Genomic DNA, 15,616 nt, shown 5'->3' on the forward strand with positions numbered 1-15,616 from the left:
CATTAATTTTGGAGCAATGTGGTGGAATTAACTTTTAAAGGGTAAGCCCTTTTGTACCTTGATAAATAGGACTACGTCATGGATGATTCGAGTTGAGAGGGACCAAGGTGATCACATGGGGTAGGCTTTCAGCTCATAGGAGTAGCCCCTGAGGTAGAGAAGATAGCTGAGGTGCATGAACTATGAAACCACACTATCAGAATGTATTTATTTTATTCTAAACTAAATATCTGTATAGTACTGGGGGCGCCTGGGTGGCTTAGTCAGTTAAGCGTCCAACTTCGGCTCAGGTCATGATCTCACAGTTCATGGGTTCAAGCCCCTTGTCCAGCTCTGTGCTGACAGCTAGCTCAGAGCTTGGAGCCTGCTTCAGATTCTGTGTCTCCCTCTCTCTCTGACCCTCCCTGCTCACACTCTCTCTTTCTTTCAGAAATAAAAAACAGTAAAAAAAAAATATGTATAGTACTCAACAAGTGATTAAATTTCAATTTATTTTCTTTATAATGGGGATTATTAATAATGGTGTATAATTATTAAAGCAATATTTGGGTTGCCAGATAAAATATAGGATACCAAGTTACATTTTAATTCAAATAAACAACAAATAATTTAAGTATGTCTCAGATATTGGATGAGATATACTTATAATGAAAAAGAAAAGTTTATCAGACATTCAGATATAATGAGTATCCAATATTTTTATTTGCTTAATCTGGCAACTTGTGAGAATTCTGTGAAATAATGCATAATAAGGTCCTTAAGGAAAACTACTAGGAATGCAACAATAGTGAATTCAATTAATGTTATTGTATCATTTTCCTAGTTAGCTATTTGTTAATTTGAAGAATAGGTTATAGTCTGGATTCACTGCTTTCCGCAAGACCACACTGCTATTCAATTACCTTTATTATAAATAATCTCCCACCTAGGTTAAAATAGAGGGCAAATTACACTCAGGAACTTTTCTTTTCTCTTCTTTTTTTTAATGTTTTATTTATTTCTAGGAAAGAGAGAGAGACAGCGTGAGCAGGGGAGGGCCAGAGAGAGAGGGAGTCACAGACTCTGAAACAGGCTCCAGGCTCTGAGCTGGCAGTCAGCACAGAGCCCGGCGCGGGGCTCGAACCCACGAACCGCGAGGTCATGACCTAAGCGAAAGTCGGATGCCCAACCGACTAAGCCACCCAGGCGCCCCACCCAGGAACTTTTCTTGACCAGTGAGTGATCTGTATGAACCTAGGAAGGATAGAGACATTTTCATATCAAACAGACTAGAACAGAGTAATTAGATAAAAGAGATATAAACTAACACATACTCAAAAATCAAGTATTTGAAATCCTGGGAATGACCACTGGCTTATCTACTTTTTGAAGTTTATTATCTGAGATAATTTATGCCACAATATTCACTCCCCATTTAATAGTATGGGTAAATAAAACTTGATTACATTAAATGGGCTCCAGAAGCATTTAAACCCTATTTTCTCATTTTAGAAGAAACTTTATTTTAGAATTGGAATTCTAAATTCTAATAGTTCAGCCTCTCCAACATTATTTTTCTACTAGATTATTTACATAAAACTAATGTTATGTTGAAATAACAGCATTTCCTGTTTGGGCTCTAAAGGGCAATTTAGCATGTAATCTTATGTAGCAAAAAATTATGAGCAAGGATAACATATGTCAAAATACCTAGGATTGGAAAGCATGAGTAGAAATGATGATAAAAAAGAAACCGTTGAGCAGATGGATAGAGAAGTGTGTGTTTTACCCTCCATATCTCCCAACCTTCCAATGGCCATGAAAAAATGGCCTGTATAAATCAAAAAGAAGACTGACTTGCCCAGGAGAACACTGCTATTTGGTCTCATTGTGGCATGAACTGAAGTTCTTCTGGGAAATCTTGTATCTGGGGAAAGACATGGGATTCCTGGCACATTCCTTATGTGCCAAGGTCATGAAACTGACTCACATATGTTGGAGGAGAGGGTGAAGCTATGCCTTTTCACTCAACTTGAGTGATTTAGTTACTCAAAGTGCTCTGAATAAGAAAACAAAATACTAACTTTTGTGTAGTGGCTAGAGTATAACAAGTGGTCATTTCATATTAAGTCATGAAGAAGAAACTCATGGAAAACACTATTCTATTAAATTAAATTTATATAATATTTCACCTGATATTTACTAAACATGAATCATATTCTATACTCTTGGCCGTGTTTTTATAGATATTATTTCTCATAACCAAAAAAATCCTTTTAATAAACACTGTCTCTCCTATTTCCAGATGAGAAAATCAAGAACTGGCAATATAACTAACCAGGCCGATATCACTCACGCAGTAAAGAATCAGCAAAAGCAGATTCAAACTCAGGATTGGCCCACTTGAAAGTCCATTGTTTTCCACTCTACCACCTAGTGTTAACCTTATTTAGGTGAAGTGTTTTAGCTTTTCAAATTTACCTTAACAAACCAACATGTGACTCAAAGAGAAGAAAGATTTTAATAAAAGGCAAAAACATAACCCATGGATTTTCAATTACATGGACATACTATTTCCCATGATGTGGGAGGTCTTACTACGTGGATTAGCCTCACAGAAAGCCAATGGAAAGATGACATAGTGACTAATTAACCATTGCAATAACTTATTATATAGAATTAAGCAACTAATTTACACATTAAATAAGCAATACCTAGGTACACAAGTTTCATATTACTAGTCATACTGACTATTGTGCATTTCTAAATAAAATCTAGCTACATAGGTAAAATAGAAAAAAGCAAGTGTTTTTATTGGACCACTTATTTGAAGAAGTCCTGGATTTAATGTAAAAATTGCTAGTATTTTTTGCCCTTTTTAGAAGTTTACTGATTTATAGAAACTAATTTTGTTATAATAAAAATATGTGGTTGTTTATTTTAGCAACACTGATAATCTAAGTTCATCAACTTAAATTTCTGCTTTCATCATTACCATTCATACAATGAATATAAAATTTTAATTAGAACTCAAAATATATAAAGGATAATGCCATCAAATAAATTTAAATGTAGAGATAGACATACATGAGACTATTTCTGGAGAAACTACTAACATACTCTTTAGAGTTGAATAATAATACCAAATGGCCAGTTTTACTGACAATTTCTTTTCTATAAAATTGACCATTTTATTGTCCTCAAATAAGGGAATAAGTGTTGTGGTGCAGGTACAATCTTATCTCACTGAACTTTAAAACTGCACAGAATACAGATAGTAAAGGATTTGTTATAGGCTAGGAGATACTAATGTTATTTGATTAATTTACTGATATCAATTTACCTATACAAGTTTCATATATGAAGAGGGTAAAGCTGATAAAATATTTGTCCTCCTTTCAAACTGAAATTATTTTAAAAACTATAACTTGGTTTCACCAATGACTGATAAAAATGATCATATCCTGGTCCTTGAAAGGTTTTACGCAATGAAACTTTCTGCAGACACCAATCTGACAGTTAAGCACTGCAAGAATACCTGGGCATTTCCCGTTATACCAATAAATTCTGTCCTTCATCACTGTCACAGCTACCTTATTACTTCAAATCTGGGAGTATGAAATCTGACTGTCTCTTCCTGGGGAAATTTTTACAGTGAAAGGCACATTGGTATATAAAAGAAGGCATGGCAGCAATCTTCCAAGGGGGTTATCTTTATTCCTTCAAAACTAGAAAGAGAGACTTCTTGGAGGAATTGTTAACAAGCAAAACAAAGAGGTTATAAATATGGTCACAAATCAATAATCCCTCACAATAAAAGGAACAAGCATGAAACATCAAATGTGCACACAAGGAATAAAGCATTTCTATTTAAAGATGAAAGATATACCAATCTTATTATTTCTACAAGATTTCTGTCCACTAATACAACACAGCACACAGACCTTTAAGTGTCAGTCTCCATCCAATTGAGCTGGTGTATGCAGTAGGAGAGCACTCCATTAATTTCTCTCCAGTACTTAATCTACCATGTGCTTTCCTGATTCATTTTCCCTGTAACTTTAAGTAATTTTAACTTTAAGGGAGTTGTAGGAAATGATTTAGGGAATGGAACAGAATATCTCTGTCCTTCATTTCATTGTTAATATTATATTTGACATATGTCAATGAGAAAAAAGAGTTAAGAGCCTATTTAGCTTTGAATAATTCCACTACTGAGAAATTGAAATTATCTGACTCCTTTTCTTCCCTTCTCTTTTCATCCTCTAAACCTTTGGTATTTTTGGAAAATTGTCTTCAAGAATGAATTTGCCTGAATAAGCTAGAAGCTGGGAACAATTTAAGCTATAAAATAGTCTTTACGCACTTGATGCCATCTAATTTCTTCCAAAAACTAAACAATATTACTACTATTCCTTTCTGTGTAGCAATTCAATGACAAAATGAGACAACAGTGTTTAAATATATGGGAGAATGTATTATTTGTGTTTTTGTTAAATACTTTTTGAAACTTTCATTCTGTGGGTGCCAGGATGGCTCAGTCAGAGGAGCATGTGACTCTTGATCTTGGGGTCATGAGTTTGAGCCCACATTGAGTGTAGAGATTACTTAAATAGACAAACCTTAAAAACATAGATGAATCAATAAAACTTTGTTTCTGCTTGTAACTGTCAACCAAAATCTAATAAGGTTTGGATGTAAAATAACTCAAGTGATCTGGGCACTTATTTTGTGAACTCAGTTTAGCCTAATGGTGCACTGACCTATCACTAGAGCTCAAGTCCTGATTTAAACATCCTTCTATGACTGTAAGAAATTATAGGAGATTAGTGAACATCCATACTTCCTGTTATCACCAGCTTCTGTGCACCTCCATCAGCACTTAAGAGGTATCTTATCTCTTGTCTTGACTTTAGGCTCAGGTCATGATTTCCTATTCATGGGTTGGAGCCCTGCATCACGCTCTATGCTGACAGCTCAGAGCCTGGAGCCTGCTTTGGATTCTGTTGCCCTCCGTCTCTGCGCCTCCCCTGCTTGCACTCTGTCTCTCCCTGTCTCTCAAAAAATAAAATAAAATGTTAAAAAATTAAAAAAGAGAGAGAGAGAGATCTCTTATCTTTACCCCTTTCCTTCTTGTCTTGTCACCATAGGGAAAAAAAAAAAAAGTGGGTGTCAGTAGTGCTGTTTCTATAGAAACAGGGGGCATTGAACAGACTCCCTGGCTTTGCCCCTTGTCTCATGTTATGAATTACTGGTGACACAAATGGATATGCCCTCTACTGAGTGTTCTTTTACATGAAATTTCACAAAATGTTTTTGTTTATTTTATCCTATATACTTTTAATTCTGCTTTGCCCCTTGTCTCATGTTATGAATTTCTGGCGAGCCAAATGGATATGCCTTCTACTGAGTGTTCTTTTTGCATAACAGTTCACAAAATGTTTGTGTTTATTTTATCCTCTATATTTTAATTTTAAAAGTGTTGCTAGATTTTGTTTTGATTTAATGAGAGGTCACCTGTAGAATTCAATGTTCTTTTGTGTGTTCTGCACTAATTTCAAAACAGATGTATTTTTTCTGAATGTATAAGGAAACTCTGAAAATATGATGAACTAATAATAAAATGTGTTAATGAGAACAGTTTCCATTTGAGTAAATCCCTTTATTCAGTTGCCAGTTACAGCTACTTGCTGCCATATAACTTGCCCAAATAAGCTAACATCTGAGATCTGTTTTCCTAATGTGTCTCAGCAGCAAGCAGTACATTTAGGACTCTTGTCAGTGTGAGTGGGTTCAAAGGTCTCACTCAGGTAGAAGCACAATTTGGCCTATAACTTGAGTGATACAGATGTATCCATTAATAAGTGAGAAGGAAGGCAAAAATAACCACATATACATAATTGCTGTTTATGTTCAAGGTTCTATATATATTCACCCTTCCTTCCTTCTATTCACATATATGTATGTGTCTATATACATATATAGATGTATATTTAGATAGATAGATATAGATACAGATATAGATAGGTAGATGGATAGAGTTGATTCTTGAATAATGTGTTTGAATTGCATAGGTTCACTTATATGTGGACTTTTTGCTCATATGGTACAACAGTACAGTACTATATATGTATTTTCTCTTCCTTATGACTTTCTTTTCCCTAGAAATTTACACATAATTTGTATGTGATACTTGAGTGCTCATATTATCAGCAAGGCTTCAGTTAACTGTAGGCTGTTAGTAGTTAAGTTTTTTGGGAGCCAAAAGTTATACAGACTTTTGACCATGGTGGGGGAGGTTGGCACCACTAACCTTCATGTTGTTCAAGGGTCAACTGTATAATATAAATACATACATTAAAATTTTTTAAACCCTATGGAATAGGAATTCTTGAGCTGATTTATACATAATTAAGGCTCAAAGGGAAGGAGCACATACCCAACAAACACAGTTAATAAGTGATACTGCTAACACTTGTTCATTTATTTATTCATTATTCAATATTTATTGAGCACTTAATATGTGTCACTCAACTTCACATTTGGAATGCACCAATGAACAGAACATATAAGATCTCTGTCTTTGTGGAGCATAAATTCTTGCAGAGGGACATCGTAATAAGCAATAAACATAGTAAATAAGTTGCAAAGTATATTGGAAGGAAATAAGTACAATAAGAAACAAAGAGAGAGCAGAGTAAAAGGAGCCTGGGTCCAAGGATGTAGGAGAAAGAGGAGCAGAACAAAATGGGAAGTCAAGGTAGTAGTCATAGAGATTGAAATGAGCTCACTTTCAAGTGGATAGACCTGGCTAGCTCCAGAGCCCATCTGCTTTCTTTCATTACAGACACTTTCCTAACAGGCATTGGTTTGTTCACAGTCAGAGTCTGATATTCTTCACCTGAGTAATAATAGATAATGAAACAATTTAGACTTGTAGATTGATTGATACTTTTTTTCAATTAAATGTTTAAAAACTATTGGTGAATGAAAACTTATCTGCAAACTTTACAGAGATGTAGCAGGATTGCTTAACCTTTCTTAAATCCTTACATCAAAACTTGAGTGTGACAACATTGAAAAATTATAGTTTCTCTTTGGGAATTTTGGGGAGAATCCACTTTTCCTGAAGGCATAATGGAGCCAGATCCCCATAAACTCACTGCTTTTACACTCCCACTGTGTTTTGGTATTTCTTTGCATAATGACAATTCAATTCTACCCTTAGTGCTTCTCTCTGTCCTCCACCCCTCTCCAGGTTGAGTGCTATTCTGTATTCTAAAACACTGTGTTTTATTTTTCTTGGCACTAGGTGTGCTGTGACTGAAATTGTGTATGCTTGTCTCTCTTCTTGTCTCAGATTGTGAGCTACTTAAAATTTAAGGCCTATACCCAAATTATTTATGATATATAATGTATCTCTGCCAGTATTAGTATACAGTAAATGCTGTGTAAAACTTGCTTATGAAAATAAAAAATAAAATTTAAAGAGGGGGAAATGAGGATTTATCGAAAGGGTAACACTTAACCTAGATTTTTATATTATTCACATCAATTCTTTTATGCTGACACTCCTAGCCTTATTCAGACATTCTTTTCATGTCTGGTCAATCCTAGAGTCAAGTTTTCATTATAACGTCCCTAGTGTTATAATTTTATAGCTCGTGTGTATACAATGGCATACTATTGATTTGTCCATATCTACTGAAGGAAACAGCACTTTAGTAAAGGTTAAGATATAATGGAAGTGACATTAATGACAAAATCACTTCCATGTACTTCTGCATATACTGTATATGAAAGCTAGGCATTCAGATTTTTGAATCACACTGTAGAAGGAGTAAGAAAATTACTTGCAATACTGTAATTAGGGAAGTGCTATTTCTTTTTTTTTCTTAGCCCCTCTATATCTTAAATATACATATTGTTTTGTATTCTTGAGAAATAACAGGTGTTAAAAATTTGTACTAAGCACAACATCCATTTTCAGGGAAAAAAAACTTCGTATAGTAATATATATTTTAACAGAAGTCATCTAATCTGATATGATTGGAACTTGTGTAGTTGGTTCAGTAATTGAAAAATATAAGTAAGTAAGTAAATAAATAAATAAATAACACCAAAACTAACATCAGTTAAACCAAGAAGCAATTTTTTAAAATTATACAATAACTATACATTAAATAAGAAATATAAAAGAACAATTATTAACTGTTTTTTGGTAAGGATAGAGGCATAGAAACTTATAGGAAAGCACCTACTAGGAGCCAGAATTCCAGGCAGAATAGATAGATCTGCCAATTTATTTTTAGATAAAAGAGATTTCTATTACATGTCAGTAAATCATAGAGCAGAGTGGAGAGATGTAATATACTAATGACCAACTACCTTTTAAAACTAATTTTGAATTTGTGACCATGTTATTTCAGTCATGAAATGTTTCAATCTGATGTGCTGTAGCCGAGGAATATGCTTACTGGTACAACATTAAGAAGACAGCTACGGTTTTGGCCAATGAATGGTGCATTTTTGGCTCAGACTTCTTCTGAAATGTACTTTCCCCACAATTTTCCTGATAATTACAGCAGAGAGAGTGAGCAGAAGGAACATATAAAACAGTGCTATACAATACCCAGAGATAGCAAAATTCTGTAGCAGACATTGTTGACTGTATTGGACACAGAGGATCTGTACAACTACTGGGAAATTAAGAATAGAAACAGAAAAATATAACAATAGATTTTTTTCTTTCTTTCTTTCTTCTTCTTTTTGTTTTTTTTTACTTGAAGTGTGAACCTTTTGCAACCGTGCACCTACTTCTCTGCAAAGCAAAAAGCCACCTCCAGAAAAAACAAAGCAGGCCCAAAACAGCATGCAACACAGAAAATAATAAACAAAACCTACACCAGAAGAGGAATTTAGATGGAACAAGAACAAAAACAATTTTCTTAAAATAAAAACAATCAACTAGCTACATATTTCTCTATTCCCCGGGAATAGGAAAGTTACTTAGTGGAACAATCGAAGGTTAACAGTGGAACCCTATTGCACTATACTTGTAGTTTCCAAACACACATTTTCATGTTGAAGTTTATGGCTTGTAAACTGTGTGTAATTCTCATTATTTAAAATGTGTTTGGTTACTTTCAATTAATCCTCTTGTAGCTTTACAAAGCCTTAAGCTAGAGCAGTTTTCACTGATCACAAATGAGGTTCCAGTCAGCACCCCAACATCCAGGATGATGCCCTAGAGGGACTTGAAGGTTAAGAAAAGGGCTTGGGAAACAAGCATTCCACAAAGCTATTAAAATATGGGTGGGAAACGCATATTTTCTGATGATTTCTATTTATTTTCTCATAGGATACCTCATATAAAGCCAAGTTGTACCAATAAATAACTTTAGTTTCCTTATCTATAAAATGGGTAGAGTAATAGACACTCCAATATATGACTGAGGGTCGTATCCTCTTTAGTAATTTTTTCTGAACGAAAGTATCTGAATTTGGATAATAAATTATATGGTAACCTTATGAGAAAAAATACCTTGCAAATGGCTTTAGTTTTCAAATTTCCTCTTTCCGTGGGAATTAAATAAATACATACTGGTTAATTTCCATTTTCTATGTTGAAACACCACCAAGATCCAGACACAAAGGACATTTCCTTACTTACGTGGTCAGTAGTGTTTAAATGTGTAATAGGACCTCATGTGTGCACAAGATGATCTATAACATGACCTACCCATAAGAAGCTCTGTATGCTAATAGGTATTTGTCACAAGGTTTCCACAAATACTAAGAAAAACAATACTTACACGTCTAGTCTGTTCTATTCAAACTGTACTACAAACATTTTTGACTATATTCACAACAGCAATAATAGATAGAGTTATATAGCACTTGTCTTTAGGATAAATTGCTTCAATTATTTTATTCTCAGAAACAATAAGAGTCACTCTGATGATATTAGGCAGTTACAAAGAACAATATCATTTTCACTCTTCAGATTATCTCACCAATCATAAAGGACTTTTCACAATGCAATTTTACAAATGTAGTCTGAAGGACTTAATGTTTTTCTTTTTGTAGACTACGTGGTCACTTTTATTTGTACCTCATTTATGAGATACATGCCCAACAAGAGATGTATAACCTAGCATTTCTCTGTAAAGGAAAGTGCATGTGTATATAGCACATTTTTATATTAATATGTGGAGTGGGTTAGTGTTATCTAACTTGCTCTAAACCCAAAAAATGTTCTGTGGAAATTCTTATCTTAAATATATCCATCTACAATAAAATGCTAAACATCTACATAGGCCAAAATATATGCATTGTGTCTTTGTTTCATCAAAAATCAGAAGTGTAGGTTTAAAAAAATAGATAAATGGTACATGTTATCAATGGATTAGGTGACCAGTCTGCAGCATTATACTAAACTGAAGCACCATAATATGCTGAATGAGTTTTGTGGAGTCTGCACATCTGTAGTGTGATATATGCAATATAAACATTTGTTCATTTTATTTTTTTTATGTTTATTTATTTTTGAGAGAGAAAGAGACAGAGTGAGAAGTGGGGAGGGACAGAGAGAGAGGGAGACACAGAATACAAGGCAGGCTCTAGGCTCTGAGCTGTCAGCACAGAGCCCTATGCAGGGGCTCAAACTCACAAACTGTGAGATCATGACCTGAGTCCAAGCTGGATGCTCAACCAACTGAGTCACCCAGGTGCCCTAAGAAGCTCCCTACAGTCTTAATGTTTTACTAGAGGGAAAAACAACCTTAGCTTGACAATAGCAAGACCTCCAGGATCCCGTGAGCCTTCTTTAGCATATGAAAATATTTTTTTAGAAATTTGGGGCGCCTGGGTGGCTTAGTCGGTTAAGCGTCCGACTTTCGCTTAGGTCATGATCTCACGGATCGTGGGTTCGAGCCCCGCGTCAGGCTCTGTGCTGACTGCCAGCTCAGAGCCTGGAGCCTGTGTCAGTCTGTGACTCCCTCTCTCTCTGACCCTCCCCTGCTCACGCTGTCTCTCTCTCTCTCTCCTAAAAATAAATAAAACATTTAAAAAAAAAAAAAGAAATTTATCTTTGTCCTTACCTCCCCCAAATCCCAAGTATATAATTAGTCTCTCCTCATAACCCCAGGGCAGCTCTTTCTGCCCAGGGGTTCTGTCCCCATGATTTAATAAAATCACCTTTTTTTTTTTTTGCACCAAAGACTTCTTAAGAATTCTTCCTTGGCCATTGGCTCCAGGCCCCCACCACTATTCCAAAACTGCATCAGTTTGACTACAGATTCTTTAACTAAGATTATCTATGTGATTTGCATTAATTACTTACATTTGGTTTATAAAGAGTCAATTTGTATTTTCTCTCCACCAACCAAGGTGACAACCAAAGTTCCCTTTAGCTTGAACTGAACTTTATACAGGTTTCTTCCAGACCCTAGGACCCGACCTTCCTTTTCTTAGAGAATTTACATTAGTAATTTGCAAATTCTTTCCCTGCCCCTTTGAAATGCAATCTAAAAAATCTTTTTAAAAGCTTCTTGCCAGTGTTCTTTGAGTAAATCCAATTAGCAAACATAGGAGGCCTACCTTCCCCACCCTAGCTCTTAAAAATTCTACAGTCTTTTTTACATTAGAGTTGAGCTCAGACTGTGTTCTCGCCTGTCTCCCTCTTGTAATATTCTTGCATAAAGTCTTCTTTCTAAAATTTTACTATCCAGGTTAGTGTACTTAACATAATTCACATAACTAAAAATACAGGTTCTTATTTACCTTTTGAGGTTTCAGTAAGCTAGCCACCTCACTGTGCCTATCCCAAAGTAGACCTTCAGAAATCATTTGTTGAGAGTATGACAAAGAACTTCTAGCTCTGGTCAATTTTGCAATGTAATGACCACGGTGAAGCATGTCAAACGAATTCTTCAAGTGTATTCAATTAATAGCAGTATTTAGGATCAGTTACTCTTTGTTCCTGAAAGGAAGACTCTTAATTAAGTAGAAGACCAGTTTTGCAACAGGTGTATTTATAATTTAATATGAATTGAAAAGAGTTTAATGAATTTGATTCCATGACTAAACTGTTTATACATTGACTTAAAAATGAAGTGTCTCAGGGGCGCCTGGGTGGCTCAGTCGGTTAAGCGTCTGGCTTCAGCTTAGGTCATGATCTCAGGGTTCATGGGTTCCAGCCCTGTGTTGGGTTCTGTGCTGATAGCTCAGAGCCTGGTACCTGCTTTGGATTCTGTGTTTCCCTCTTTCTCTGCCCCTCCCCTGCTTGTGCTCTGTCCTTCTGCCTCTCAAAATTAAATAAAAGTTAAAAAATATATATATATTTAAAAAAATGAAGTGTCTCATTCCTTGCTGTTTGTTCCTATGATTTCCAGTCAGTACAATGCTTATGTTTTCTCTGGTGTGGTATTGGCTTTTATCTTAGGACCGTTAAGGGCCCTGTCCATTTCTCTTCATAAGCACAGAATATGAAAACAAATCTTGAGACTACACTACCTTGAGCAGGTTGAAAACAAAGCACTACTGTGCGTGCCTTCAATAGACTTCCAACTCAGAACAAAAAGGTAGATTTCAGTAGCTGTGTTGTAAAAGGCTTCTATTTTAGTAGTTTCTTTGTGTTCAACTCTTTACCACAGACTAAATCCATTTGGAATACTTTGCAACAAATGGAGTCAAGAGAAGGGTTTAGCTTAGATAGTCCACAGTGAGGATAGGACACCTATTATTGCAGTGAAACAAGACTTCCACAATCCTCTTGAAAACAATTTTCATAAATATGCCTATTTCCTCATAGTAGCATTGCTTTACTTATATATTTATTTTATTTTAATTTAACTAATGAATAAGATCATAATTATTCTGGTTCTGAAGTTTCCCTGGTTGGGCTAGAACACTTTCACCTCATGTTGAGAAATAATTGACTCCAAAAGTGAAACAAAAAGTAAATGCTTTTTAGGTTAATACATTTACTCGGTAAACATTTTCTGAACAGAGATGAGAAGTCACTGAAATACTTCCAGTTACCTTCTCTTAAAGTAGAGATTTTGGTAAGAACTTATGCCATCATTTTTATTTTCTTTCATTTTATTGTAGCATTATAATCTAATGTCTTTAAAATTTGAATGAATCTTCATTTACACTGACAGATACTGGTGTAGTTGGGAGAAAACGCCTTTTCAACCAACACAGTATTCTCTTTTGAGAATCCTATTGTTTGGGGAACACACTTCCTAGACACAGTGCTTATACAAGATACAATTCTATGTTCCTTTCTGAAAAGCAGAGTTGAGGAGAAGATTAGGAGAATGAACCTGCATAATGTGTAAAAGTATTTCAACTCCCTAGTTGAAGATTTTTATGATGTCAAATGATTTTTCCTCCTCAGACCGGGCTTCCACAAGTGCAAAAGATGTCTGTGCTACAGAAAAACTGGCTAATAAAGAACATTTGTGGAAAGCTATGGTGGTTGATTGTAGAGCAATGATCCACTATTACTTTTTTTTTTTCTTGGTGGCCTTTCAAGTAAAGCTTTCTTCAACACCATATTCTGACATTAGGGAAATAAACAAGGAACTCTGTGTACAATTGGGCTGAGCAGTTTAAAGAGACCGACAGCATGCTATTTAAGGTCAGTATGTCTCAGAGTTAAAGGTGCTAAGCTAGATCAGGATAGTTTTAAACAGGAAATTACTTGGTGAAGGTTTGTGAAACTCACAGGGAGAGGAACACACTTGCAACACTGGTGCAAGGAGAGCTTGTGGACACTAGTAAATGACTACTGGATGGAGTGGCAGCCCTGACTGAAAGCCAGAGAGATCAAGGGAACACAGAAGAGTCTAGAATTTAAAAAAGTGTGTTTATGTGTAAAAATATTAATTAAAATTGCTTTCATTTAGTCCTCAACTTATGTAAGGCAAGTGGTATCATAATCACCTATTTGTCAACCATAATTTATGAAAATTGGACCACTAACAGAGAAAGGCAAGTAAGGGTGGAGGGAGGTGGGAATCACAAGTAATAGGCTGGAGTGGGGACTGCATGAAAACCAATAATTTAGGAGTCTAAAATTTAAAGATCTAAAAATTCCATCCCTGAAAGGAGAAAAAATTCATCAAATCTAGACAATGTTATTAACTTGTCCTAGATTGTTCCTGCAATTATCTCAACTATTCCTCCTCACACGATGTAGCAGTGTTTAAAGATTAACTTGTCTTTGAACCAGAAGATTCTGACTGACCTTTTGGTTGGATTTTGTCTGTTGAGGATCCTGAAAAGTCCACAGATAAGGAAAGTCCTTGAGACTGATCTGTGCAACCCTGTATCCACTTATTAATTATTCAAAGTTATTTTGCAGTTAGGACTTTAGGCAAAGAGAGGCAGACATTCATTGAAGCTGTAAAAGTTATGTCAGTATAAATAAAGAATGTGTCCCAAAGTGCGCTGGGATTCCATCCTAAGTCTTAGGCAATTTTTCCTAATTAGATTATAGTGAAGGTATCAGAATGAAGAGCCTTTATTTAATTCAGCACATTTATATTCTAATTAGCTCCCTTAAGATACTAATCTTTAAATGGCATCATATTATGTGTTATCAACATGAGGAGTCAAGATATTTTAATATTTCAGATAAAGAACTTCTTAATCAGTACTGGTTTGGCACTGGAATAATGTATATTTATTTTATCTAACTTTCCAAATCATGATCGCATAGAAATATAAGCTAGAATCATACCTTTTCTTTCATGTAGGCTGCAAGAGTGTTGCTTTGAGTTACTCGGTAGAGAATGAGAGAACAGTAATTGCTCATTATTACACAAATACTTATAATTTGCATCAATAATTTTCTGTATATCAATGGATGCCTCTGAAGTACTTCAAAGTATTTTTTTTAACTTAGGTGCGTTCCTTTTTATCTTTTCCAGACTATTTACATGAATAGCAAGTTTTAATTATAGGCACCTAACAAAAACATTTCTGAAAGAGGAAAGACAAAGGAATAAGACATTCTTAAATTATCTGTTTGGAATAGAATAATCAAATTTCTCTGTGATACTCTAGCCTACCTTTAAAAGATCATCAGTGGAGGATCTATGTCTTCAAAAGATAATCCACTGTAGCATTACAAGTCTCACTCTTGACTTATCAATACAAATGGAATTATTACAAAAATGATGACTCTTTGATCCATGAAACATCTCTTTATTGACATATTAACAAATATTTATTGAGCTTCTCCTGTTAGGTATCCTTATTGACTTTATATTTCAGTAGGAATATACACTACAACAAAAAGCAAGTAAACAGGCACTTATGTAAGATAAAAATGGTTGAGTCATAGAAGCAGAGGAGGGGTAAAGGGGTTCATTTGCTTTTCTTACTTCCAGTGTGTTAAAAATCAAAATTCAACTGAGTGAAATTTAAAGATCTTATTAGGTTTCTTCAGGGATTCATGAATTGGACAGTTTACTATAGAATAGATATAAAGGAGCTACTGTAGCAGTGACACACAGAGTCGACATCAAGGCTTTTCTTTCCAGGAAGCGGCTTTATTCGTGCCCACAAGAGCTCAGTGGGCTAAGACCCAAAAGGCTGAGCTCTGTGTGCCCTAGGGGGTTGT

Source organism: Hyaena hyaena, unplaced genomic scaffold, assembly GCF_003009895.1.
Source record: "Hyaena hyaena isolate Hyena2069 unplaced genomic scaffold, ASM300989v1 scaffold_657, whole genome shotgun sequence".
Taxonomy (NCBI): domain Eukaryota; kingdom Metazoa; phylum Chordata; class Mammalia; order Carnivora; family Hyaenidae; genus Hyaena; species Hyaena hyaena.